The 25466-nt window shown below is 40.2% G+C and overlaps 1 protein-coding gene across 1 annotated transcript in view; it reads right to left on the bottom strand.

The window, feature by feature from the left end:
• The window catches only part of pacsin1a (protein kinase C and casein kinase substrate in neurons 1a), a 37200-nt gene extending 12673 nt beyond the window's left edge, over positions 1-24527 (bottom strand). Inside the window, exons 1-3 of the mRNA XM_028582731.1 lie at positions 24466-24527; positions 15480-15550; positions 1-62 (exon numbers count right to left, since the gene is read on the bottom strand). The exon at positions 1-62 is cut by the window's left edge and continues 68 nt beyond it. The gene's annotated coding sequence lies outside the window, so the exon portion shown is untranslated. The remainder of the gene's footprint in view (positions 63-15479; positions 15551-24465) is intronic.
• Between the last annotated feature and the right edge of the window lie 939 nt (positions 24528-25466).

Below are 25466 nucleotides of genomic sequence, written 5' to 3'. Positions count from 1 at the left end.
ATGTGGCAAAGCACTCTAATGACTAAACCTGTCCTCTGCAGCAGAGCTGGGTTCCTCATGCACTGAAAGACACAAAGAGAACAACAACAATGTGAGACAGTGACATTACATTAAACAAATACAGGAACAAAGAAGTACAGAGGACGTGCATGAGCAGACATTAGAAGACCAAGGCCTTCTGTGTAACAATGAGGAGGAGTAATGTAGCAATTTCCTCTGGCAACTGGAGGAAAACCTTTCAGTGTGAGGGTTTCTATTCGAGACGTTTATAATAATGCGATAAAAATAGTCTCCTCCGCCATGCCATGCATACAGCGCCGTGCCCTGAGGAATGAGAGGGGGCATCTTATATTGGCATGTCCTAGAAAAGATACCAGAGAGAGTGGAGCATCACGGCCATCACGTAGCTCTGAACCTGAATCCTTCCGCTGTGCAAATACTCATTCTTTTGACACATTACATCTGAGAGGTATGTCAACAACACACACACATATGCACAGTACACATGCTACCCTGTGTATAGCAGCCCAGAGTGCACATTGTGTATAAACACAAATTGTGTAATTGCCACCATTATTACATATATTGCCATTACTATATCCAGTCTGTTTTGCTATTTCGCATGTGCATAGAGTATGTTTTGTGTGTCATACTTGTCATTTGTCACTGTTTATAATGCACTATATTGTCTATGTTTGTCATATCTGTGAAAACTTTAATGTTTTGTCGTATTGCACCGGCAATAATAAAAAGACTTAAAAATGTCTCCCTAAATTGTCCGTTACATTTGTTTCGGGGAATTTGCAACTCTAAAATAGAACGTAAACCCTGACATCAGATCAATACGCCTACTTTTACAGCTATACATGTCCTTTTCATGATGTGGCTTAATCATCATGCTTTGTAAACCCTGCAGAATACTGTTGCTGCTGGCTTTCCTCCAGCGTTTAGGGCAATTTATATTTATTTGTTTGACGTCTGGTCGATATCTTACCACCGTGGTTAAAACAGAAGAAAATGCGAGACACTTCATTGGTATTGAACTCTTGTTTGAAGCTTAATCCATTTTGCTCACATAACTAATGGCTTTCCCTTGACAGAGAGCTCTTCATTGCACTGCAAAAACCAACATGGCAATACAATATATTGCATGGGCATAATAATAATAATAATAATAATAATAATAATAATAATAATAATAATGATTATCTGTTGATAACTTTCCTGCTCTGACGTGGTTCTTGATTTTAACAATTAAATGCCGTTGATTGTGGTTATTATCTACTTATGCACATAGCCCAACAGTGCAACACTTTCTTATAGCTTTTAATTAAAATGATAATGGGTTTTGTAAAATGTTATTAAGAGCACAGTGCAATAACTGATTGATTCCTAGTATGCACCATGCAAACTAAGTGTTAGTTAACGTGCTAGATGGAGGTCAGTGCAGATGAAGGATGACTCGTGGCCATTTCAGATTAGAAGCTGAGTCTGCATTCTGCACTACAGCCTACTGCAGCACAAGGAATATTTTTGTTCAAATATTACCAGTGCCCTCCGTGCTTTATCCTTCGACTTCCTTCTGTAGTCAAGTGCAAACTAATTCCTGCAACATCCTTCATCCCTGGAATGAGTCATGAAAAATGACTCTCTGCGTTAGGCTCAATCTGAACTGGCCTGACCTCACTTTCCTTATACACAATATGACAACGTGATTGTCCTTGTGAGAAAAATAAGAAACTACAAGGTCAGCTTATGAAGGGAAAGTATTTTTCCTAGCAGCTCCAGCAACACACACCCTTTTCACAGGTGGTCCACTCATAAAACATTTTATCAGGGGAACATTCGTGCCCAGTGTGATTGGTTCTGGTTTCAGCTGCAGAGCAGGCAATCTATTCCTGCTTGCTCAGTGTTTCTACAAACCATTGACTGATTTAGCCAAGCTGTATTTGATCAAAGGCCCAGGTTACTGTCACCAGCCATCACACCAGTCTGTGGGGCTCAAACAGACCACGCTTTCAGGCACTGGCGAATTCAAAAGAGCACAACACAAAATACCAAAGAACTCTTTTATGATTTGGCAATTTTACCATCAGTGTCTAAATCAGAGACAACTTGAGCTTTTCAGTTGCACTGGGATCAGCAGCAAAGTAATTTTTCTGGTAATTCATTGCTTTTATTTCTGAAAAGAAGGCTCATAGAATTAAAAAATGTTTTCTGTACACTTTTCGCTACTACCATATTGATACAATAACAAAACAGCGTACCGTTTCTCTTTATGGAAAAAAACCATTTTACAAAAGAATACTGAAGCTTTTGCTAATCCAAACATTGACTGATGATTGTCCTAATCCTTTAAGCATTATCTATAAAGTACAGTTTAGCCAAAGTATACATGTCAAAGTTTACATGAATACACTTTTACACAAAGAATTCTGCTATGAGCACCCTCTGTAACCTTCCATCAGTTTAATGAACATCATCAGAGATCATCAGTTGGGTCAAACCCTCAGTTTGAAAATGAGGACACAAGACGCCTTTCTGCCAATCCACACAAAACCAAGGAGGCATTTCAGCCACCCTCAAAACCGCCCGACAAATTCAAGAACCCATACTTGGCATTAATGACGACAATTCATTACAATGAAGAGATATACAATTACCACACTGACCTCTACTAAGGAAATGGGACTCAACCCTCCCCACAATACCAAACTCTTCCTTCTGCCCTGCGGAAATACAGTATTCAATGAAATTAGGTGTTATGTAAAGCAATAGTTTGACATTTTGGTAAATAAGCTTATTCACTTTCATCCTGAGAATTAGATCAGGAGATATATAACACTCACGCACAGCCGGTCTCTGTTTAAAGGTGACAAAATCTGCCAACCAGGATCGTGAGAGTGATATTGGTCTTCTCATCTAACTCTTCCAAAAGCTATTGCTTGAAAAATCAACATTCTGGCAAATTCCCCAGTTGCACTCCCCAGGGAGGAGGATATTCTTTTGGCAGCTGCATGTGGTGAGCACAGGTTTTTCACTGTATATGTACATGTGTAACCAGAGGGACCAACAATAATATGCTTATAATAAAACCCACTTGCAATGATATGTGAACGTGTGTATAAGTTAAAAGGTCCAATATGTAATATACTTGATTTATTACTGTAATAAATCAAAAAATGACCCCAATGCATCATCAGATATTAAGGAAACATGCTAAGTTGAAATACTATCTTTTCTGACAACAATGCTAATGCCAGTATTTTCTCCTTTTGAAATTTCCGTTCCGTGACGGAATTTCTGGTTTTGTTTTGGCCTGTGTGTTGTTATCAACTGCCCAGTTTGTCCAGCCAGGCCGGGTTGTCAGATATACCTGTAAAAACGTAAACCCACCGCGCAAGCTGTAAGGTTAGTACAGCCATGAAAGCAGCAAACAAACGAACAGGATCAACGGAGATAGATTCTACCCGACAAAAAAAACCGGCATGTTTCTAACAGTTGCATGACCAGAGACGTAACAAACCCGTCTGGGTAAATATTGAAAGATGGAGACAGCTTAGAGCCCAAAAGGACACCGAGTTGGTTAATTTCCTCCTGAAAAGGTAAGAATTAGCTTCAGGCTAATTTATCACAGCTACAAGGGACGGGCATTTTATGTAATTTCAACATTTGTGTATTGAATTATATCGCTAGAGTACCTGAGTTGGTTACTCGCAAAAACAATTGAGACACAGCCAGTAAAGTGATCCTGACTGGTCCTCGCTAACGCCGCCATGCTAACCCTGCTAACTGCTAACATTACGAGGCAAGCGGGCCACGGCTGTTTACAACGTGTGGCCTGTTCAGCGGCCGTAGCCGACAACGGTTAAGTTATTTGAAGCCAAGAGAGGGGGGCTGTAAATCAGGAAGAGAGGACCGTGAGTTTGCAGTGTGTTTAGAGATTGTTGCCATAATTCTAAGCCAATAAAGTGTGTTCAGTCGGGTGGAAAAGGACGGCAAGGTAGTGGTATTTTTAGTGGTTCCTATTGTAATCTATTTTAAATACTAGTTGTCAGTATTACATACTGCACCTTTAAAAACAAACTGACTCATACTTGGTCTACATTTTTGTAAGGGACCTGTGTATATTCTCCATTTGCATTTGCTTAACATGAAAAAATCCCCAAAGCAAATTTGCTCAGTTTTGATGATAACAGTACTTCCACTTTTTAATACATACATACGCAATCATAAAGACAGCAGAACACACCATCTGCCTCAAATCTATACCTTATACTGTAGTTAAGAAAATGTATTTATATTTAGTTGAAGACACTCTGAATGCTAGTCTGGCTATCACCAGACCAAGCTCAATCTTTTAAGATTTAAGACTGAACACTGAACATGAGGGTTAAATCAAATCGCCGGCAGATCGGGCTGGGTTTACCCAGTCTAACTGAATGTAATATGACATAAAAAAGTAAATGTAATACAAGTAAGCCCCATGCAGCTAAGCAGCCCTAAAGTAGCATGTCTTAATCTCAGCAACAAACAAACACCATTGGTCCGGCCGCCTGTCCATCAGGCCAGTCCTCCAATAGCTTCTGCCTCGGTGACTACTACACCTGGTGACATCAAAGCCAGTTAAGCTCCGGAACAATGCCAGAATCCCAGCTCATAACTAAAACCAACACATCCAGAAGCTTAGTTTAATCAAAACTCACACACTTACAACACACACAACCCTTGATGAGGTGCACACACATTCTCATAAATCGACAATCTCAAACTATCAGTCAAATCATTCTGAAGTGTGGATAATCATACGAAAGATGAAAAAACGGTGGATGAGAGTGAAGTCCTCAGCCTTGGCTCACTGGGATAAACAACATAGAGAGAGAAAGAGAGAACACATAACAGAGAAGTCTCAGTTTTGGTCCATTGTGGGAGATTGCCGTGTGTCCCATGAGATGGATAACGGTGGGGTGTAGAAGTGGTAAGTATTGTGGAGAAGGGGCCTATACTTATTGAGGTCAATCCACCTCAGTGACTGTAAACACACCTCCCATTCCCCCCTGTACTAACTGGTGTGGAAGTAATAGTGAAGACGGAGAATCTTTTCTAATATTACTATTAATACTAGTTTCTGCAAAGCATAAATGGGACAGAATAATGAAATTTATATTTAAGCAAAGAAACACCAAACAATATTGCATATATAGGTAACATATAAAAACAGCTGGTCTGAATATGACACATTTATCCATTTGGATTGGAACCCACTTACTGACCATAACACTCGCTACAGTCAAAGCGCTCCCTTTAGTAAAAAGCGGTATTGTTGCCTGAAGCTGACAAAATACTACAATTCAAACTTTTGCACATTTGTAAGTAACCAAACATTCTTCTGCACAGTCACTTACCATAGTTGAATCCATCATTGAGAAAGAAAAACAACCTAAAAAATTGGAAATCAAACACAACTTCTTGAAAAGACTCCTCTGCAGATGTATGAATTTGTAGTCCAAATGTGTCCTTTGTAGCTTGCACTTTGGATGGTTAATGTGTGGCAATTTTTTTTTATTTTTGCAGCTTTGACCTCTGTGGCCAAAGTGGAGGAGGACGATAAGTCTGACCAAACCAGCATGTCTCAGAGGCTGAAGGATAATCCTGCAGTGTGCCACTTGAATAGCTTTAGAGGGGGAGGGTGCTTGCTAGGAAGAAGAGCAAAGACGTGGATAGGACCAGTGGAGAGAGGAATGTTGATACAAAACTGTAATTGTGACATTATATACTGACAGGATAGCAAATGTTGCACTGCTTGTTTCTGCACGAGGACACATGCATTAGAGTTTGTGTGGAGGTAACAGAAAGGGTATCGATTTCATCGCAAATGCACTGCTGGCACAAACAGCACTGCGACTGAGTTTACAACAACACCATTCAACTAAATACTGCAGGTACCTGACGAACATGAATGCTTTTAAGAGTTAAAGAGAACCCCTGATCCGGGTGAGACAAATGGTTCTGACAGAGTCAGAAAGTCCAGTTTTGATAAGCCTTTCAAGCACTGAATGGGAACCACAACAAACATGTACGTAAGCTTGTTACCATAAGAAGATTTCAGAGAGATGAACTAACTTTACTCCAGCACACTACCAAGAACTCACCATGTCCTGACGGATTAGACAACAGCAATTCAAAGATGTTGCTGAACCTAAACCTAATTTACTGATTTCTTTCAATGTAGTAATGTAAGGCAGTCAAAGAAATCAACCTATGGCTGCACTTGAAATTAATGTGGCATACATTTTGAGAACTCTACTAAAAGCTGATGTTCTGATACAGTTGATTTACGTTGTATTCTGGTTGTCTGTGGATTCTGTTTGATAAGCACAGCATGTCCTCTTCTATTGACTGAGTAAAAGAGGGACACACAAGGAGAAAGACAGAGGGAGGTCTTTCATTGAGATATGAGTAAGGAGAGAGTGACAGAGAGAAACCGAGCGAGACAACAGCGACAGGGAGGAGAAGGGTAGGGGAGGCCAGATGAAGATTGAGATGGAGGCAGGGAGGGACGTGACAGGAGAGAGGTGAAGGAGAAGAGGAGGGACGCAGGCTGGGAGGAGGTGCAGCGAGCTCAGGGACAAAGCGTGGAGCTGCTCAGACAGCCGGACCGCTCCTGAGTGGAAGAGAGAGCCATGGGGGCCACAATGGCAGCTGAACACATCAGGACAGTGATGTGATTCATCTCTCGGCGCAGCGCGGAATAAGACGGCTGTTGGATGTTGCCAGGAGACAGAGCTGCCTTGTGCAGACTTCACGCATGCCGTAACAGCTGAGGCCGTCATTAAGCCGCCCATGTGACTGATGCTTTAGACAGCAGCAAGAAGGCTGGTTCGGGTGATGCAATGTCAGCTGTCCATCCCACAGCTGACCCGTGGGATGTCTATGAGTATGCGCATGAACCAACACACACACACACACACACACACACACACACACACACACACACACACACACACACACACACACACACACACGGGAACTTGGGAAGTGTGGGTGTGAAATAGAGAGGGGTAGAGTACTGAAGAGGAGAGACTCATTCAAAAAAGATGCAGTAATCTGAGCCAGATATAAAGAGGCAGAGCAGTAGAGACAGAGATAGAGGGAATGTGAAGGAAAAGGAGTGAGGGTGGCCTTGTGTTGTATTTATCAGCTGAGCGTGGGGTGGGAGAGTCAAATCTGAACTGATGTGTTGATCCTAATAGGGAGCCTGCAACAGAATTTAGGAACACAAAAAACTACCCTCATCTTCTCTCACTCCTCCATCAGCTAATCGTCTTTATTGTCCACTGGGGATATTTGTTTGCACAATCTGTACAGGGCCTTACAAATATACAAACACTACTAGCCAACTAGCCAACAACTATAGCCAACAAAAGGAAAGGCCCTGAAACAGCCGTACAGGTAGACAGATTTTTTTTATTGTTAAGAATGATTGGGATGTGCAAAACAAAGTAGAAAACTGATATGAGCAAGGAAGATAAATGTGTTACACATGTAGTTTTCCATGCTAAGAAAATGCTCAACGTAAACAAGTAAAGTACAAGTATACATATTCCACCACTGCATGCATGAATGGATGAGGGTGGGACTCTGTAGTAAGACTTCACTTATAATCCGTCTCCAACATCAAACTCATCAGATATTCCGCAGATGATGATGTCTTCATTAGAACAGAACAGCGACTGATCAAACACACATTCCAGTCCCATTTGTAATACCCCTATTTAATGAGCTGCCAGGTATTTTAACAAAGCAACCTGTTTCAAAGAGGCCTTTGCTTGTGCAGGGCAGGCTAGCAGTGTGGGTCATGATTTCAGGCCACAAACACAGGCTGACTCAGCTATCTGGTTATAAATGCTTCTAGAGGTGGCTGCATAAGCATAAAGTTACTGCATCATTGTTCGTTCCGTCCTTCCTTCCTTTCCTGTTGCCCATTTTCAATCTACTGTATATCTATTTTGTGTAACTGTGTGAGCTAGCCAGGTGTGCTATTGCTCAGCTCCCAGAACAACAGACCACACACTAATTCATCAGCACTGGGATGTAAATAACAACAAAAAAGAGACATTGCTATTATATTTCACTGATTTCTGTAGGGAAATGTCTCTCTCTCTTCCCCGCCGCACAGGGAGGTCAGAGGTCATGGTCAGCTACGGGTCGTATAGAGCTGGTAGGGATTGAGCATGCTGCCGGTCATCTGACAGCCCATAAAACGGTTTGTACTCTGGTTCAATCTCCAATATCTGGTTTGATACAAGGACTATCCAATGCCACCGGAGCGGTGAGGTAATGGCTTTGCACTATGAAATGGGCTTAGAGTACATGTTGCTAACTAAATGAAAACAAAGACTAGGTATGCACAATGTTTTTGGAAAACTAAATGAAAGAATAAAACTGGAACTAGTACAGTTGTTTCTTGAGCAGTTTATCAAAAATGATTTATTATAATAATTGAATGCATCTTAAAGAGAATGAGCACAATGAATCAATTAATGACCCTCAGAAAAGACAATCTCACAAGGATGAAAAAAGGCATATTTTGTCTTCCACCTTGATGTCTGAGAATGTAACAGTTGCCAGTACAAAATAATAATATGATAATAATTGATCAAATGGACATTAACAATCAGATAGTAAGACTAATAAGAGATAGAGAATCATAACACTGACTTAGATCTTTGACTGAGAGAGATGGAGAACTGTGTGGGCATGAATGGGCCTTATTCCATTTTAAATATAATACAATGAAAATAAAACAGCCAACCTATCCTTGCTGAATGGAGTGTCCATTCAGGTATGATCGCTGAACAAGAGTCTACACAGCCACGCTAATGGCTCTGTGAGGCTGTAATGAGCTACGTGTTAATGTTATGCTCACAATGACACAATGTTAACATGCCTGTTCATTTAGTTGTTAACATTTGCTAATTAGCATAAACACAAAGTACAGCTGAGGCTGATGGGAAAGGCATTAGTTTTGAATGATAGATGATGATGGTGTCAGATGAAGAGTTAGAGGATCACGAAAGTCAACACAATTTATCCCAAGGGGGGCACAATGATCTGCACCAAATATCATGGAAACACATCCAATAATCGCAGAGACATTTCAGTAAAAAATTTAAATGTAAACCTGTTGGTGGTGCTCAAGATAAAGTCAAGGTGGTGTCACCAAATCAGTATTCTTTATTCGGTGGGGACCATGAATTTACTAAATTTCATGGCAATCCATCAAATAGTTGTGGAGATATCTCAGTCTGGACCGTAGCGGTGGACTGACCGACAATGCCATGCCTATAGTCACACAGTTATAGCTAAAGACTTAAACTAAAGTCAGTCTTACCTATTAACTCTGTAATACTCCTGAGACACAGAGTGATAGAACTTGGAAGCTCACATCAAACAGTTTCTGTTTCTCGGTTCCAATCCTTCCCTTATCATAACCTCAATGGTCTTCTTGCTGGCAGTTACTAGCATGCTCCTGTAAATTTCAATATTGCAACACCTCTCAAAATCAATGCTATCAAAACGCCTACTAAGAATAAAATGAGTTCCTCAGCCGGATCAATCAATGAGCTATAGTCACTCCCTGTCTCTCTAGACACAGTGTAGACATAACTTAAAGCCCAGCTTGATGACTACACAGCTGTTTTCAAGTTTGTTTTGTTTGAGTATTTCAGTTCATAGGAGAAATTTCATTTCCAAAACAGCAAACACAAGTGAGTGGGTGGTGTGTGATCGTCCAATCAGGTCTAAAAAGGGTTTACCTCACAGTGAAAAAAGGTATTTATCATCTATTATACAACCTACTTGAAAGTAAGTTCCTACAGAGGAGTGAAGAGGGAGGTGTCATAAGGGATCGAGAGGTAAAAGTTATATTTAATATCTGCTTAGACAAAGTTGAGATTATTAGCTACTGGAGCTTTTCCAATTCTTGAATGGGCATGAAACTTTCCCTGTTGAACCATCAGTACAAACTACAAGCAGAGGCATTGACAAATATCTAGATCACTGACAAGAGTCAAAGATACAAGACTGAGTACATACAAATGTCATGACACAATTATAAATCCCAAGCAGCACTGCAGTGAGAAAACAGTGAATCACAGAATCTAAATGCTTTCCTGCAGTGCTGATGAAGGGCTAATTATAGTTTGAGCTTCGTAGAAATAGTTACATTTATTAAGCAGCTCAATATCAGTTTCTAGGTCAGTTTTGTATTATTTCAGCCACTATGGGCTCTGACTGGTAGCTTCTTTGCTGAGGTTCACTGGTACTGATTTCGGTATGGATCTAGGGATGGCAATGTCACTTGGTCGGTCAGTCCGACACTTTGGTCCAGACTGAAATAGCTCAGCAACTATTGGATGGATGCCATGAAAATTGTAGAGACATTTATGGTCCTCAGAGGATGAATCCTACTGACTTTAGAGACTTTTTCTCTTACATCATCATGAGGTTCATATTTGAGTGAAATGTCTTAAAAACTGCAGGATGGACTGCCATGCCATTTTGTACAGATAATAATCTTTCCCTCTTTGTTGCTATACATTTCCACTAGCGTCATCATTAGGTCAAAATTATGATTTGTCCAATACTTGCTTTATGACCAAATAGCTGCAAACCTAATTCCCATTAGCCTCAGCTGTACTTTGTGTTTAGGGCTAATCAGCAAAAATGGTGAACATTTTCATCAACGTTTTACTGTATTATACCTGCTAAACATCAACATGTTAGCATTGTCATTGTGAGCATGTTAGCATGTTAATGTTAGTGTTCCACTGGAAACACTGCTGTGTTTAAGTACAGCCTCACAGGCTTTTTAGATTGATTCATCATAACAAACTAATTTACAAAACACTGGAACAAAATTAACTGTCAGACTGTTAAATTATCCTGGGGACCCCTGTGTTTCTTGGTCTAACGTGAAATTGTACATGTAGCTACCTAGTTGAACCATCCATACCAGATACTATATGAGGTTATATACCAAAAATCCTTCTCCAAGAACAGATAAACACTGAGAAAGAGACAGTCAAACAGAGAGACATGAAGAGACTACTGAATGGATGGCAACTGGATCCATCTAGAAATTTGGCTGTTGAGCTAGCACCTAGGCAGCACCTACACACACACACACACACACACACACACACACACACACACACACACACACACACACACACACACACACACACACACACACACACACACACACACACACACACACGACTGAGTCAAGTCCCAAGCACTGGTGCAGTGGTTATGTAAGTATCAAGCCTCCTGCCACAAGCCTCCTGGTGACAGTGTGGTGAAGACAGGGGGAAAAATCAGCCAGGGGAGGGCAGAGAGAGAGACGGACGGGAGAGCAGACCAGAGGAGAGGAGGGGGAGACAGACATATTGTGATGGGTGGTGATGAAGGCATGAACTGCAGACATGCAGCAGTGGCTGTGAGATGGAGCAGAGAGGATGGAGGCTCTCTGGTTCCAGTCCAGTTTTTCCTGATGTCCAGGCAGAAAGAGGGAGCAGAGGAAGGGAGGGAGTGAATGAGCAAGGCAACCGTCAATCTGGAAATGCTGCTCTTCAAAACACACCAGCTTTCCGTTTAGCTGCTTGATGCTGCACTGAATACTGATGGGCTGCCTTCATATGCAACGCCTGTACTGTGTGTGTGTGTGTGTGTGTGTGTGTGTGTGTGTGTGTGTGTGTGTGTGTGTGTGACTGTTTTTATAAGAAGCGGGGATAATGGGATACAGAGGGCTACAGATTTGTTTCAACTAAAAAGGGATGTACATTGTATCTCAAAATATTTCAAACAAAATAAACCAAAATTCTCATTTTAAAAATAAGTTAAAAAAAATAAAATTACAGGCCCTATCAAGAGCGGAACATAATGATGTATTTTACCGCTGGAAAGAGTATTTTCATAAAACTGGGCTGTCTATGCAGTAGAATGGTGCAAAAGCTCATGCTCCTATAAATACTGACCACCAACATAGCAACAAGCATCTCCCTCTACAAGTGCCGCTACAAGCCAATACATAAAAAAAAGTAAAATTGTGTGTGACAGTGTCAATGCAATGAAGACCTTCTATATACAGTTAAATATGACAATGATAACAGGAAACCGACAGGAGAATAAAAAAACAACACCTGTTTCCCTAGGGATACATCAACTGAATGCCCAGACTATAATCACCTTAAATCCCTATCTATACCCACCTATAATATCCAGAGGCCATTTAGGTGGAGTAACTGACCCATTCCACTGTGTGCCCAGAGACTGAAAACCTCAAATCAGATCTGAGTTGCAAAAATCAAGACTAGACTCGCAACTGGACCAGGACTTGTTTGCGGTAAGAGTCAACTCAAAGAAAATAAGCAATCTGACTGCTTGAAGACCTAGCTCAGCACTTAAAAGAAAAGAAAAGAAAAAAATCATACTTTGAATTAGCACATACCAGTCATATTTATTTGAAGCAGTCTTGACAACAGATATTGCCAATTTGGCTTGGAGAGTGATAGATAGATAGATAGATATGCCTAATCTGGAGCCAAACTACTGCTGCTGGTTGTCAAATAAAGAAGGAAGAAAAATAAATAATTCTGGTGTAAATGTTTCCATGTAGGAATTGGCTAACCAGCCTGAAGGCATAAACAAGCAACTAAGCCTGGGCGACCTCCCTCGCTGGCACGAGAAGGAAGCAGTGATCAACTCTAAATCTGACTTTAAGAATTTAGAATATCACCATCCCACTTTCCACATTTTGTATAGGCCATACTGCACAGTGTTAGCCTGGATGCCAGCCGAACTTAGCCCCGCCCACAACATTCGAGGTCGGAAAGTTCACATTCTGACTAGAATCTGAGTAGGACCACGTCAGGCTAGCACAGTGTGGCTGACAGATAACAAATCAATCAAATAAAATGGTTGGTTGGTTTTATTTGATTGCTTGCTCTTTAAGCATTATTACTAGCTGTATTGCAACCACAGCTCAAGATTGAAACACATACATTCTAATTCCTTTTCCTCAAAAGAGCTGTTATTTTGTAAAATATAGCAGTTTATTACAGATGTGCTGTATTATCACCTCAAAGACTTGCTTCTTGATTTATAACTTTCCCTAAAAATAATCATGACTGGATAGAGACTTTAATAAACTAGGTAATATATTTTGTTTTTATTAAATAATGGCATGTTAATATTATGAAAATAACTAAATCAAATTGGTAGATATTGTGCTTAATATGACAAAACAAATAATTAAAAACTAAGAATTCCTGAGCTGATGAGCCATATTGTGGTTATCTGAAGAAGAAAACCTAAAACCTAAAGAACAGAAACATTTCTGCAAATGAAAAATGCAACATGATTTCAACAGTGTATTTGTGGACAAAATGTGATTAGAGCACAAAACAATGTACAATGGACAAAACTAACAGTTGCTGCTATTGATGATATTTTCTTTTGTGGGGTCTTAAAGGGATATTTCATCGTTTGAGAGATGAATATATCTTTAAATTGGGTCACTTATGTAGTAGAAATGTGAATTTTCTTAGAAATTGGTACCTTCTAGGCCGAGAAAAGCCAGAAAATAGGTTTTTGGCTCATGTGGATGAAAGACACCAAATCCCAGAATGCACTTGCTTCGCTGCTTTATGAGTCCACTCCCAAGCCACGCCTACCATTTACAGACATAGACAGACGAGACAGTGAGGCATTCAACTCAACTCAAGTGTGTTTTATTGTCTTTTCAACCATATACACGAAACAACGTTTCACCGTGGCTCAAGTGGTGTTACACATTTAAAATATATAAAAACGACATTATATAAAAACAACATACGAAACAGGCTACATTTAGTGCACACACATTATAGGCTCGGTAAAGTTCAGCTAACGCATACTAGCATTAGCGCTTGGTGGGCTGTAAACGCCGAGTATAAACACAGCCGTAAATTTGCGTGGAATGTAGAATGGTCACAAACTCCACCAGCAGTTAGGAGTTAATTGGACAGAGCAGGAGGCCTGGTAGCTGGATAGTCCGGTTCAGCCATGTTTCCCCAACAATAAAAAATACAGCAGTCTCTGAACTCGCGTTGGGAGTTTCGTTGAAGTTGGATGTAGTCCAGTTTGTTGTCTAATGAGCGGACACTTGCAAGTAGGATTGATGGCACAGGTGGCTGCCTAGCGTTAGCTTTCCACCTAGCTAGCTCATTCTCCTGCCCTCGTTCCGCGTTTCGCCGCTGAGGATGTCCTCTTACCGGCTAGCGTCATCGAGCGACACCGCAGGCTGAGGTGCTGGTCTCCATAGCAGGCAAAGCTTGCGTAGTGTGTTGTGTATTCCGTCTGTAATGAAGTGTCCTGCATATTCTCCGATCTGTACCAATGTATCCCGGTGGTACACATGTGCGGTAGTTTGAATGCACATTGTAAAAGTTTGCTGCTGAAAAGACAGCCTGTTTAGCGAAGCTTCAAGATGGCTGACACTCGGCTTGCTTCGGCGGGTTGAAAACATGCAGAACTAGCTGGCTGTAGTCCACAGACTCTGGGCAAAAATGCCTCTGATGACGCTAAATGAAGATTTTTGCGTCATTGGAGGATTTTTTCCAGACCCACAATACAGAGATAGCCAGTCTCAGGGGGACATGATGGAGGGAAGCACGGTCATTCGAAAATACTACCGGGTTTCTACTGATACAAAGCTTTATGCTAATCAGTGAAGTATCCCTTAAAGTTTCAGCAAACCTTTGAGCAAACTTTGTTTACCTACAGTATAAAACACTTAGGCTTTATTCTTCAGACCCAGCTTTCTCACCCAGTCCAAACTGCACAGGATCTCTGGAGAAGCCTTACTGAACTGGGCCATCATGTTCTGATCAGCCTTCTTACATATTCAAACAACTGCTTAAGCATCCTGCTGCAGGAAGGTTCTGCCATAATAATGCACACAAAACAAAGATATCAAACAAAGAAATAAATAATCACCCTTTGAGTCATTATTCTCTCCAGCGAGAGCTGCTCTTAGTGAGGCAATAAAAAGGTAAATTCTGAGATAATCTCCTCTAAAGACAAACACAAATTATTAAGAGTCTCAGTGGTATTGCCACGCAAAGAGACAACAGATCAGTGGATATGATCGACTTAATTCCAACCCCACAGTAGCGTTGTAATCCTATATTTAATGTTAATCATGCAGTACGCACTCATGCCATGCCCAGAGTAAACCACAATTCAATAAAAGAGTCTCAAATAAGAAACCTCTCCAGTTTGCTCCCTGATAGACTGGAACACCCTCATGAAACAAAAAGGTCCTTAAAAAGCACTTGATGGTACTTCTGGAGAACACAGGAGACTAAATGAGGATCAAGCAAACAGGAAGATTTTGGAGAACAGACAGCACAAACAGGTATAGTACAACTCACCTTCTCCACCAATGGGAGGTCAGGTTTCCATAAACCTGAGAGAGAGTTGTTGGTCCCCTGCAGGAGATCACCTGTGGAAATAAAACATGAGATGTTGGGGTCAGTCTTTTGAGCATCAAGTAACAGCAAGTTTAGGTGCTGTTAAATTCTTCTTAATGGAAATATGAATGGAAATTAGCCCAACACGTGTCAAAACACCAATTATATTAACAGAGGCGGATATTATTAAGAGATTAGTTGAATTTCATTTTGAACTGTCACAATAAAGGGGAGATTAGAAAACTTTGACACTTATGTAAAAGATTAATTAATATCAGCCTCCTCTGTTTCTTTATAGCTGTACACACAAGTATGTACACCAGCTATTGTAGATAGTTAAAGTTTTGTCGAATAATGTTCTTACTATTTGCGGAAAAATATAATAAGAATGTAAAAGGTTTCCATAAGAGACAAAGTGTGTTTTGATGTATGCTTATTGCACTGATTGCATTGAGTTGTGTGCTGTCATAGAGATGGTGGGTAAAAGTTAACCGGGGTGAGAAACATCTGCATTCCCCAAACAAAGGAAACTGACGCACAGAAGGTTTAGCTTAAGCAATAACTATGGAGTAGTTAAAGGTCATGAGACCCGAGCAAAGTACATTGAGTAATAATAACAAGTGAAACAGGAGCAGAATGTACAGCTTCACGTGAGAGCAAATGAAGACGAGACAGCACAGTGGCCTCGACCCTGGCATGTGTTGTGTGAAGACAACACTCCCTGTGCTGGAGAAAAGAGGGGGCCCCAAGAAATAAAGTATAAGAGATGAGGGGAAGTATAGAGCGAGGCTCACAAGGTCTGACAGTCTAGAGATACGTGGACCGGCTCTGACTTTTTGTCTGTTGCTAGGGAAACTTAGTCTCTGCGTGCTTTGTGATCCCACAGATCTGTGTATTGAAACTCCGATGCTTGACTGATTAAACAAATGTATTTTAATTTATCAACTTTATCGTCTTATTTGGCTCTTGCTTACGATCAATGAAATTCCAATTTAACGAATGCGCGGGGATATATATAGGTCTTTTATTTGGAGTCAGACACATTGTCCCAAAAGGGGGGACACAGAGGAGGTAAACCCCCAACAGTTGGCAGAATTAAAATAAAAAAGGAGGAAGTGATGAACTTTATATGTGCTGTTCAAACACAGTAAAAGGTAAGTATGTACTGAGTGGTCTTAATGAAGTGAAACACTTATTTTGGTGTGAATTCTGCAATGCTTTGTGAACAATGTGTGTCAGCAGGCAACATATTACACGGGTACAAGATGAGCAAATAATGGAATGTATGATGTATATATTCAGCATTCATTTTAAAAAATGTAACCTTTCTGCTGTCACTAACACATGCCACATTTTAACAGTATGCAGCCCACACAGAGCCCATAATTCAACACATACTGCTCACCCACACATTTCCAAACTTTAGATATTATTAGATGTATATTAAATAGATAGTAAATTAGATAATACACTTCAGAAAAAGGTTGTACCCTGATTATGGCACAACTGTTGTATTTGATTGTATTAAATTTAACAGATTTGATTGTACAGATAAAAATGTGACTGAAATCTACAGTAAAGTACTTCATATCTATTTCTTAACATCACATACTTTCTTTTTAGCTAGAGCTAATATTTTACCTGGATTTACTGTCTACATTTAAGCTACTACACCATGGAACTCAAGCTGCTATGTTAAATCCACCCTGCAACTCCCTGATGCCGTAATTGTTTCATGACATGTTTATATGTTGGCTCTCACTGTTTGCGTTCGAATGATCTTTTGTTGCTCGCTGTTCCACTTGCCCGTACAGCACTGGGAAAAAGGGCTTTTGTTCACTCAGCCCCCCACACATGGAACATGTTGCAAAAAAGACTGGAAATTGACTGAATTACCTTTGTTGAACGCTTTTAAGTCCAGGTTGAGAGCACTTGAGTCAATCCTTTGTAACCGTTTTTCATAATGTATATGTAATTGTATTGTATATTTGTAACTCTTTTGCTGCTTCTTGGCCAGGACTCCCTTGAAAAAGAGGTTTTTAATCTCAATGGGATTTTCCTGGTTAAATAAAGGTTTAATAAAAAAATATATATGCTGGTCCCCTAGTTGATAATACTGTAGTGGCCTTTTTTCTACATGAATTATTACAATGTTGGTGCTGGTTTGAAATGTTACATAAAATAAATGTAAAGGAAAATCTCATATAAAGACTCATATAATACATGGTTTGATACACTTGAAACTTCATCTACTGCTAAAACTATTAATCGACTGACAGAAAATTAATGGAGACACATTTGGATCATTGTCATTTATCAAGCAAAAATGCCAAACATTCACTGGTTCCAACTTCTTAAATGTGAGGGTTTGCTGATTTACCCTGGTTTACATCATTATGAATAGAATATCTTTGGGTTTAAAGAAAATACCAAGCATTTGAAGGGGTCACTTTGGGCTCTGGGAAAATGTTTTTCACAATTTAAAGCAACATTATGTAACTATTTTACCTTAAAAATAACAGCTTCAAAATAGTTGTTATGCTACGCTGACTTGTTTGGCCAGTGAATAATCGACAAATTAATCAGTAATGAAAACAAATTGCTATCTGCAGCTTTAGTTTCAACATCATGCTTATACCATGGGCTCGGTGTATACTACCCACTGAAGAAGTGGGTAATACAATTTAATACTTTTTGCAGACTAAAACCAATTACTATTTGTGTTAATCTTGTAACTAAAAGGCACATTAACTGATGACACATTCATCATTCATCAGCATGTAGCCTATAGTCAACGACAAGGCCAAGGGTCAACATTCATGCTAGCAGCTCTGTGAGGAAGGCTTTGAGGTAAACGCTGACAGCATGGTAACACACTCAAAATGACAACATGCTGATGGCTGGCATGTATAATGTTTAACAGCGTTATTATGGAACCCACGCATCTTCTAGGAAAGGCCTGCCATTCACACACTACTACTGGCCAGGCGTCCTTGCTTAAGCAAAGTAATGTAACCCGATATGTTCAGGTCCTATCCCCTGACTAATCGGCTATACTAACCTTAACCACTAGAGGTCAATGCCTAACCCCAACCAATCAAGCTGCTTTGTAGGGCGGGCATTTCCTAGAAGTTAAGTGGGTTCCATAATAACGCTGTTTAACATGGTCACCATCTTAGTTTAGCGTGTTATCATGCTAAAATTTGCAAATGAGCACTAAAAACAAAGTACAGCTGAGGCTGATGGGATTGTGATTGCAGGCATTTGGTCATAATTTTAAATATTGGACAAATTATAATTTGGAACGAAAATGACGCTAGAGGAAAAATCGGGGGTCACTAAAGTTATTACAATTCATCCTGAGGGGAAGATGAATGTCTGAACTAATTTAGATAGAAATCCATCAAATAATTGTTAATATGTCAGTCTTTGGGTAGCCTAATCAGCAGTTAAAAACTTGCATGTAGAATTTTGAAGCTTTGTAATGTTTTGTAACATCATACACTTCCAAATCCAAATCACTCACAAACCTATCAATATGCAAAATATATAGTACATTTAAATGGGAAAACTGCAAATGCAATACCTAGACATTCAGTGAAGATGGTTGTTAAGGACTATGAGGACTTCATTTCAGCTTAAACTGTCTTTGATAATGAGACTGACACGAGTTATTCTCGTTTCTGCGTTTGTATTTGAATACGTCTGTGTTTTGTGGTCATGTATGCAGTGTGACTGAATCTTTCTCCCTGTCTCTCCCAGTGTGTGCTGGGATATGCTCCTGCCTGCTGCACCTTATGAACAGGTTGAGGAGTTAAGATAACAGATGGATGGACTGAATTTCAGGCAAAAACCCTGTGATGAAGCAGCCCACCCATCGAATGAAGCAACCTGAGATGTGGGCACCATGGCATACCTGACAATGGCCACGTCCAACAGATTCTGGCACAAATTCATGTCAAAATGCTGAGTCATGTTCACTTAATGCCACTGGTGTTTTTCATCTAACTGCTCAGTCTGACAGATACAGAGATCATCAATCACTCAACAGCTAGCTGCAGTTTCTGATAAGAGGTGAAACTATTGCAGACCATCCATAGAAAATTAAATTGTATTGATTTATTTATTATTAATTGATCCTTTCTTTAAGCAAAAATGTCACAAATAATCTGGTTGTAGGCTCTGAAATGTGAACATTTGCTCGTTTTCTTCTATCATGTATAATAACAAATTAAATATCTTTGGTTTTTGTTCAGACAAAATAACATATTTGACTCTTTATAGACCAAACGATTAAGCGGTTAAATTAGTTGCAGCTAGTTTCTAATCAAGAATTTCAATAGTAGTAAAACACATACAAATAGCTTGATGACCTGCTTCACTATCCAGTCCAGAAGGCAACATTATATCATCTGTCTGAATGTCCATGAGGAACACACCCTCTAGTGTTCAAAGCAATGACCTGAAACCGCTGCATTCACAGGTACGTTCAATTATCACCAAACAATGCATAAAAATCCCCAGTGACGCTGATGTTTAACCATTCACATCACTATTGATCTCAAACTCTAGCACATGATTCACACTGGGACTCCATTTTAAATTGCCCAAAAAGATCATGACACACACTGACTAAGTGCTCTGTCTCAGGTTGAGGCACAGCTATGATGATGGTTCAGAGAAGGCAAACGCTGACATGTTGGGGTGACAGTGCATGAAAACACACTTGTTTGAGTAGAAAACTGAAAAAAACTATCTAGTGAAATTCACCTACTATACATAAACTTACAGTAAAAAAAAAGACATTCCTTATTAGTTAGTTAGTTAGTTATATTTTATTTCTGTCATGCCAAACATCTTGGCCCATCCCACATGGGATTACAAGACACCACAAATTCACTTATTCAACAAACATCTTCCCGTTGCATATACAAATCCTTTGAACAAATACATGAATACAAATATATAGACATACACATACATACATGTATATACACATACACACATACCACACACAAACAACTAGTTCTCATCTACACTCGATAAAGAGCTTTTTTCCTCTTCTCCCAGGCTTTGTCTAAATAATTAGCCAATTTATGTTTCATATGTGAACAGCCATCTCAATCTTTGAGCATCATCCATATTTACCAAATCAATCTCTGCTTTTATCCTACAAAACAAAAAATCACGCTGCTCACGATTATTAATGTTAAAATAAGCATCCCAAACGGTTGATGATAGTATTTTATGAAATTAATATGTTAATAGCATCTTACTTCTGTTCATATCTGTAGTGTTTAGCGTAAAATCAAACACATAGAAACAGATTCACCAATGGAAAAACAAAATTAGATTGTTTTTGTGGTGTGAAAGACGCCATGGATGTTGTTGATTATCTCCTATGTCATAAATCTTCCACCAAGGATAGAGCCTTGGCTTGTGTGTGTGTGTGTGTGTGTGTGTGTGTGTGTGTGTGTGTGTTCTCCTCTGCACTCAGAGAAATGAGGCACTCCAGCAGCCCTTCAGAGTCTCTGTTATTACACTGCCTCTTTTGTCACACCTTGTCAGACACCACTATCTCCTCTTTTAACGGAGGAACAGCAGCCTTTAAACCTTTCGTCAACCAACACATTAAAGAGAAGAAAGAAACAAACCCCACTATTTCACGCATTGTCCTCTCTCTGTCACAAGTGTAACTGTCTCCGGACCATCCACAAACACCAAATGTAACACAGCGACACAAATGTCACTGACATGAGGAAACACTCTCATTCCTCAATGTGAGACACACTGAGACACAAGAAGAATCAGTTCTTACCAAAGCCTATTTTGGATTACTTGGATGCAGGTCTGAAATCTGAGTGAGAAAAAGTGATTTGCACATATCAGTGTCAGTATCTGCACCGGTTTCTCTATTAGCCCTCACATTGTCTTGATGCATTGTAGTGAAACATAAGAGACCAAGAGAATGGAAATCTTACCTAAAAGGAAATTAGTGTTATGTGTTTAGTAAAATCAATTAGAGTTTTAACTGGCATGTAGTGTGATACGAACAAAGCAACCCTCACTCGTCAGAAGAACTGCATCTACTTTAGACATCTCACATTAAATAGAAGAACAAACAACCAATTGACAATAGCTTGATCTGCAGCGCTTCCCACAAATCCCACGCTCCTGTTAATCCTTTGTCAGTTATTATGGACATGGCCAAAAAGAAACCAAATTAAAGAGGAGTCGGATTAAAAACTACCTAAAACCATTTAGCAAAACTGCCCAAAACTATTACATTTTCATTTCCTGGGTTACGCTTGCTACACACTATCACTATGTTCCTTGTGGTAGATAATATCAATGTCACAACTATGTTTTCTATTAAAGGTTAAAGATAACCACAGATCAAGCCAGTGGTTGCGTGAGTGCAAATCGTAATTAAATTCAGACAACAAGCCTCCTGAGCAGGAAGCTGCGGCCTCGCCACAATCAACAACAAAACAAGTTAAGCATGGAAACACAAAATGAACGGTGTTGCAGCCACACTGTAAGCACCACAGAAAGTTAAAGAGAACATCCTTGTGGCTTTAGAAAATAAACACACAGCTTTAAAGTGAAAGGAAGGATAGTTTGTGACTTAATTAACAGCTTGGTGTCACACAAGGACGCAGACAGGGACATACACACAGACTCAAACACAAAACAATGCACATAAATAAAGAAGTACAGATGTGACAGGCCCTGTGAGGCTTACCAGTAGGGCTGGATGTATTTAAATGTTTCAATACCAGTGCCAATAGAATACCTGAGTTTCAGCATTCATATACTTTTTTCAATACTTTGAGAGCTGGAGACATATTTTTCTATTTTTACCACAAAAAAATGTATTTTTTTTTAAATTAGAAAATATATGATCAAAGAATAATGACAGCTTTTAGTAATTAACAGGTTTGGATATTTGGTGGTGCGGACACATTTTGGTCTATCCCAAATAAGTTGGTTGGACACTTGGCTTTACTTACAAGGCCCAAATGTAGGCCTTAACAGGCCACTACAGATCAGTGGCTCCCAACCTGTGGATAAATCTGAGAATAAATCTGAAGGGCCACACAATGATTTAAAGGATAAGAAAGAAAATAAAAGATTTGTGTCACACAAAATGATGTTTATATTTTATGGCTTTCCTGCATTTCTTTTGCTTTTATCCCCCATGTGAAAATAGTAAATATTTGTATCACTTCAGGTGGTAAAACCCTTCCAATGAAACACTTAAAAGGCCATATTTTTTGTGTTTTGTGGTGACAACCACACATTGCTTCATTTGAAGGGGTCACAAGCAATTACGGTTGAGAGCCACAGCTGCAGAGATACAAAGATAGATCTAAAATATTCTGCCTTTGATAAAGTATCAAGGAGCGCCTGGTGATGCACTTTTAACTTGCCTCCGCTATTAAGAGTGAGGACTCTGCTAATAAATAGCAGTATACTCCCCTTTCCGCAATACAATTGGATTACCCCGTTAACAGCATCATCATCTCCTCTCTGCAGCCTCATGTCAGGCTCTCTTGGGGGCACCTTGGCTGCTGACAGACACGCACTCCAGCAAACAGTGAATTCAGCACCGCGGACAGCTCCTAAACAAGCTGAGGCGGGCACGAGCGACCTGTCTGTCATCTGCAACGTCACCAATAAAAGGTACAAATACAAAACACACACACACACACACACACACACACACACACACACACACACACACACACACCAAGCAACCAAACCTTTAATCAGCCATGTATTCTCTATCGATAATGGCTGTATATTTTCAGGCGCGGCTAGATGTTTTGGTAGAAGATATACGTGACGCCCCAGCTCCCATTAACCAGCAACACCAGCAACAAGATAACATCTCCTGCTGCTAAACGCATAAATGTGGCTATGAGATACTTTTAGTCAGCTGTTAAGCCTGGATGCATTTCAGCTCAGGGGCAGATTTGATGAATGATTAAAAGACCACATGCACCTAATCCCATGTAGAAAACAGGATGCTCCTCCTCTGTGGTGCTGCTAGTTTGTCAGAGAGAAGGGGGGGGAAAAAAACAATGCCGCTAGAGATGGCTCCTCTCTGTGCCGTGACAACCAATTACATAACGTTAGAGCGGAGTGCTCTCATTAACATTCGCGTCCATTTCACCGAGAAATCCTCCAATATAGAGCAGGGCGATTCTTCGCTGCTATCCGGTGCATTTGAACAGATAAAACCCACCATATACATAAAGTAGTGAGGATTACGACATATTTGATTGACGTAACGCACGCTCCAGGTCTTGTTTACCCATTTGACGCATGGAAAGGAACATAAAATGGCAATCCTTTCCCTGCATTGGCCACCATCTACTATAGTGAACTTGACATGGCATCAGTGTTTGATATCATATTGGCATACTGATCTTTCCGTAGAGAATATTTAAGCAGATAAACATAAATACACGTTGGACACTGAGGTCAAAATGAGCTCATCCTGTCAATTCGAAGGGCAAGGGAAACAGCTGCATAGTGACAACAACACCCTGCACCAGCCTGTAATGTCAAAGCAAGTGAGAACATCAGCTGGACTGTGCAAAAACAAACTCAACGACTTAAGGATGTAGTTTCTCTGGCGAGAAAGCATTCAGTAGTAAACCAAGATGATGCAATGGTCCTCTGCCCAGTTGGCGTATACAAACAACGGTACACCATTTAAAAATGACCATGCATATCTCAAAATTGCTATAGCTACGGTATTGCAAATAATTCTGTAGTACTTGGTCGGTATCGCAGCTGAGAGGGGATTAGACATTATCCAAATGATAGGAAATAATGCGAGATTCCTTTCTCCCTGCGTCGCCCTTTGCCAAAAGGATGCTCAGCTTCTCTTCCCATGCAGTGCAGCAATGTGGCATCAACACGGAGACTGACTTACCAGAGATGCTGCTGATGCTGCTGAGGTGCACCACTACCCAATAGTCTATGCTGCAATTTATTCAGTATTTCCCCTTGCAGTGACAGAAGGTGACCCTGCGTTCTCTCTGCAAGACTCTGCATCCACTAGATCACGATGCACGCAGCAAGGGGGAGCTCCACAGCACAGGCGCGCGTCGGGGGGATGGCCCAGCGATTTCCTTTCAATGGACGACACAAACAAGCTGAGAGTGAGCCAATGCAACTTGGAAACCGGACTTTTCAAATTCCACTCCCAATATTGCCATATGAGCTTAGAGGAGCTTTGACAGATGTATGATCATCTGCAGGCGTGGGTGGGGAGTGGGGGAAGGGTCACTTGCGTTTTAAAGGTTTCATGAGCATTACAGTTTTATGTGGATCATATTTGAGTCTGTGGAAAATATTTTTTTATTATAGTTTTGGGCAACTTCTAAAATAATATGGCAGTTTCAATAATGGGGAGAGCCCCAATTGTGACTTCCACTTTTCAACCAATAAGGGGAGCGGATGGTAAGAGGAGGCGTCGTCGCTTTTATTGTCAATCACGCCCACATTGCACTACACTGCAGGGGAGGGAGACAGTGTTTTTGTCCTTTAGCTACTGAATCTCCATCCACCGTTTCAAGTACATGGGTTTCTGTTCACCTGCTGGTTTATAAAGCTGTGCAAAATTCTTATATTTGTACCAAATTGTTCTTTCAATGACAACATATGACGACAGTGCTGCATATACTCAAAGGGGCCAGACACAAAACCACTGTAAACAGATTAGTGACTAAGCAACCCATAGGTGAGCAACAGAAATATATCAATGGACACGTTTTAGGAAACGTGGTAAGGTCAAAGACGAGTATAGCACTGAAATCTTGTGTCACTGTTTGGATAGCTGATGCATGTTTAGAAGACCCAGGGTCAGATTTGCTGTGTCTGTTAGCTTGCTAAAATACATGATACATGGATTTCACTTAAGTGAAATTCCCA

The sequence above is a fragment of the Perca flavescens genome, chromosome 7, assembly GCF_004354835.1.
Source record: "Perca flavescens isolate YP-PL-M2 chromosome 7, PFLA_1.0, whole genome shotgun sequence".
Classification (NCBI taxonomy): Eukaryota; Metazoa; Chordata; class Actinopteri; order Perciformes; family Percidae; genus Perca; species Perca flavescens.
Note: the sequence above shows the minus strand (reverse complement) of the source record. Positions and strands in the feature narration are given on the sequence as shown.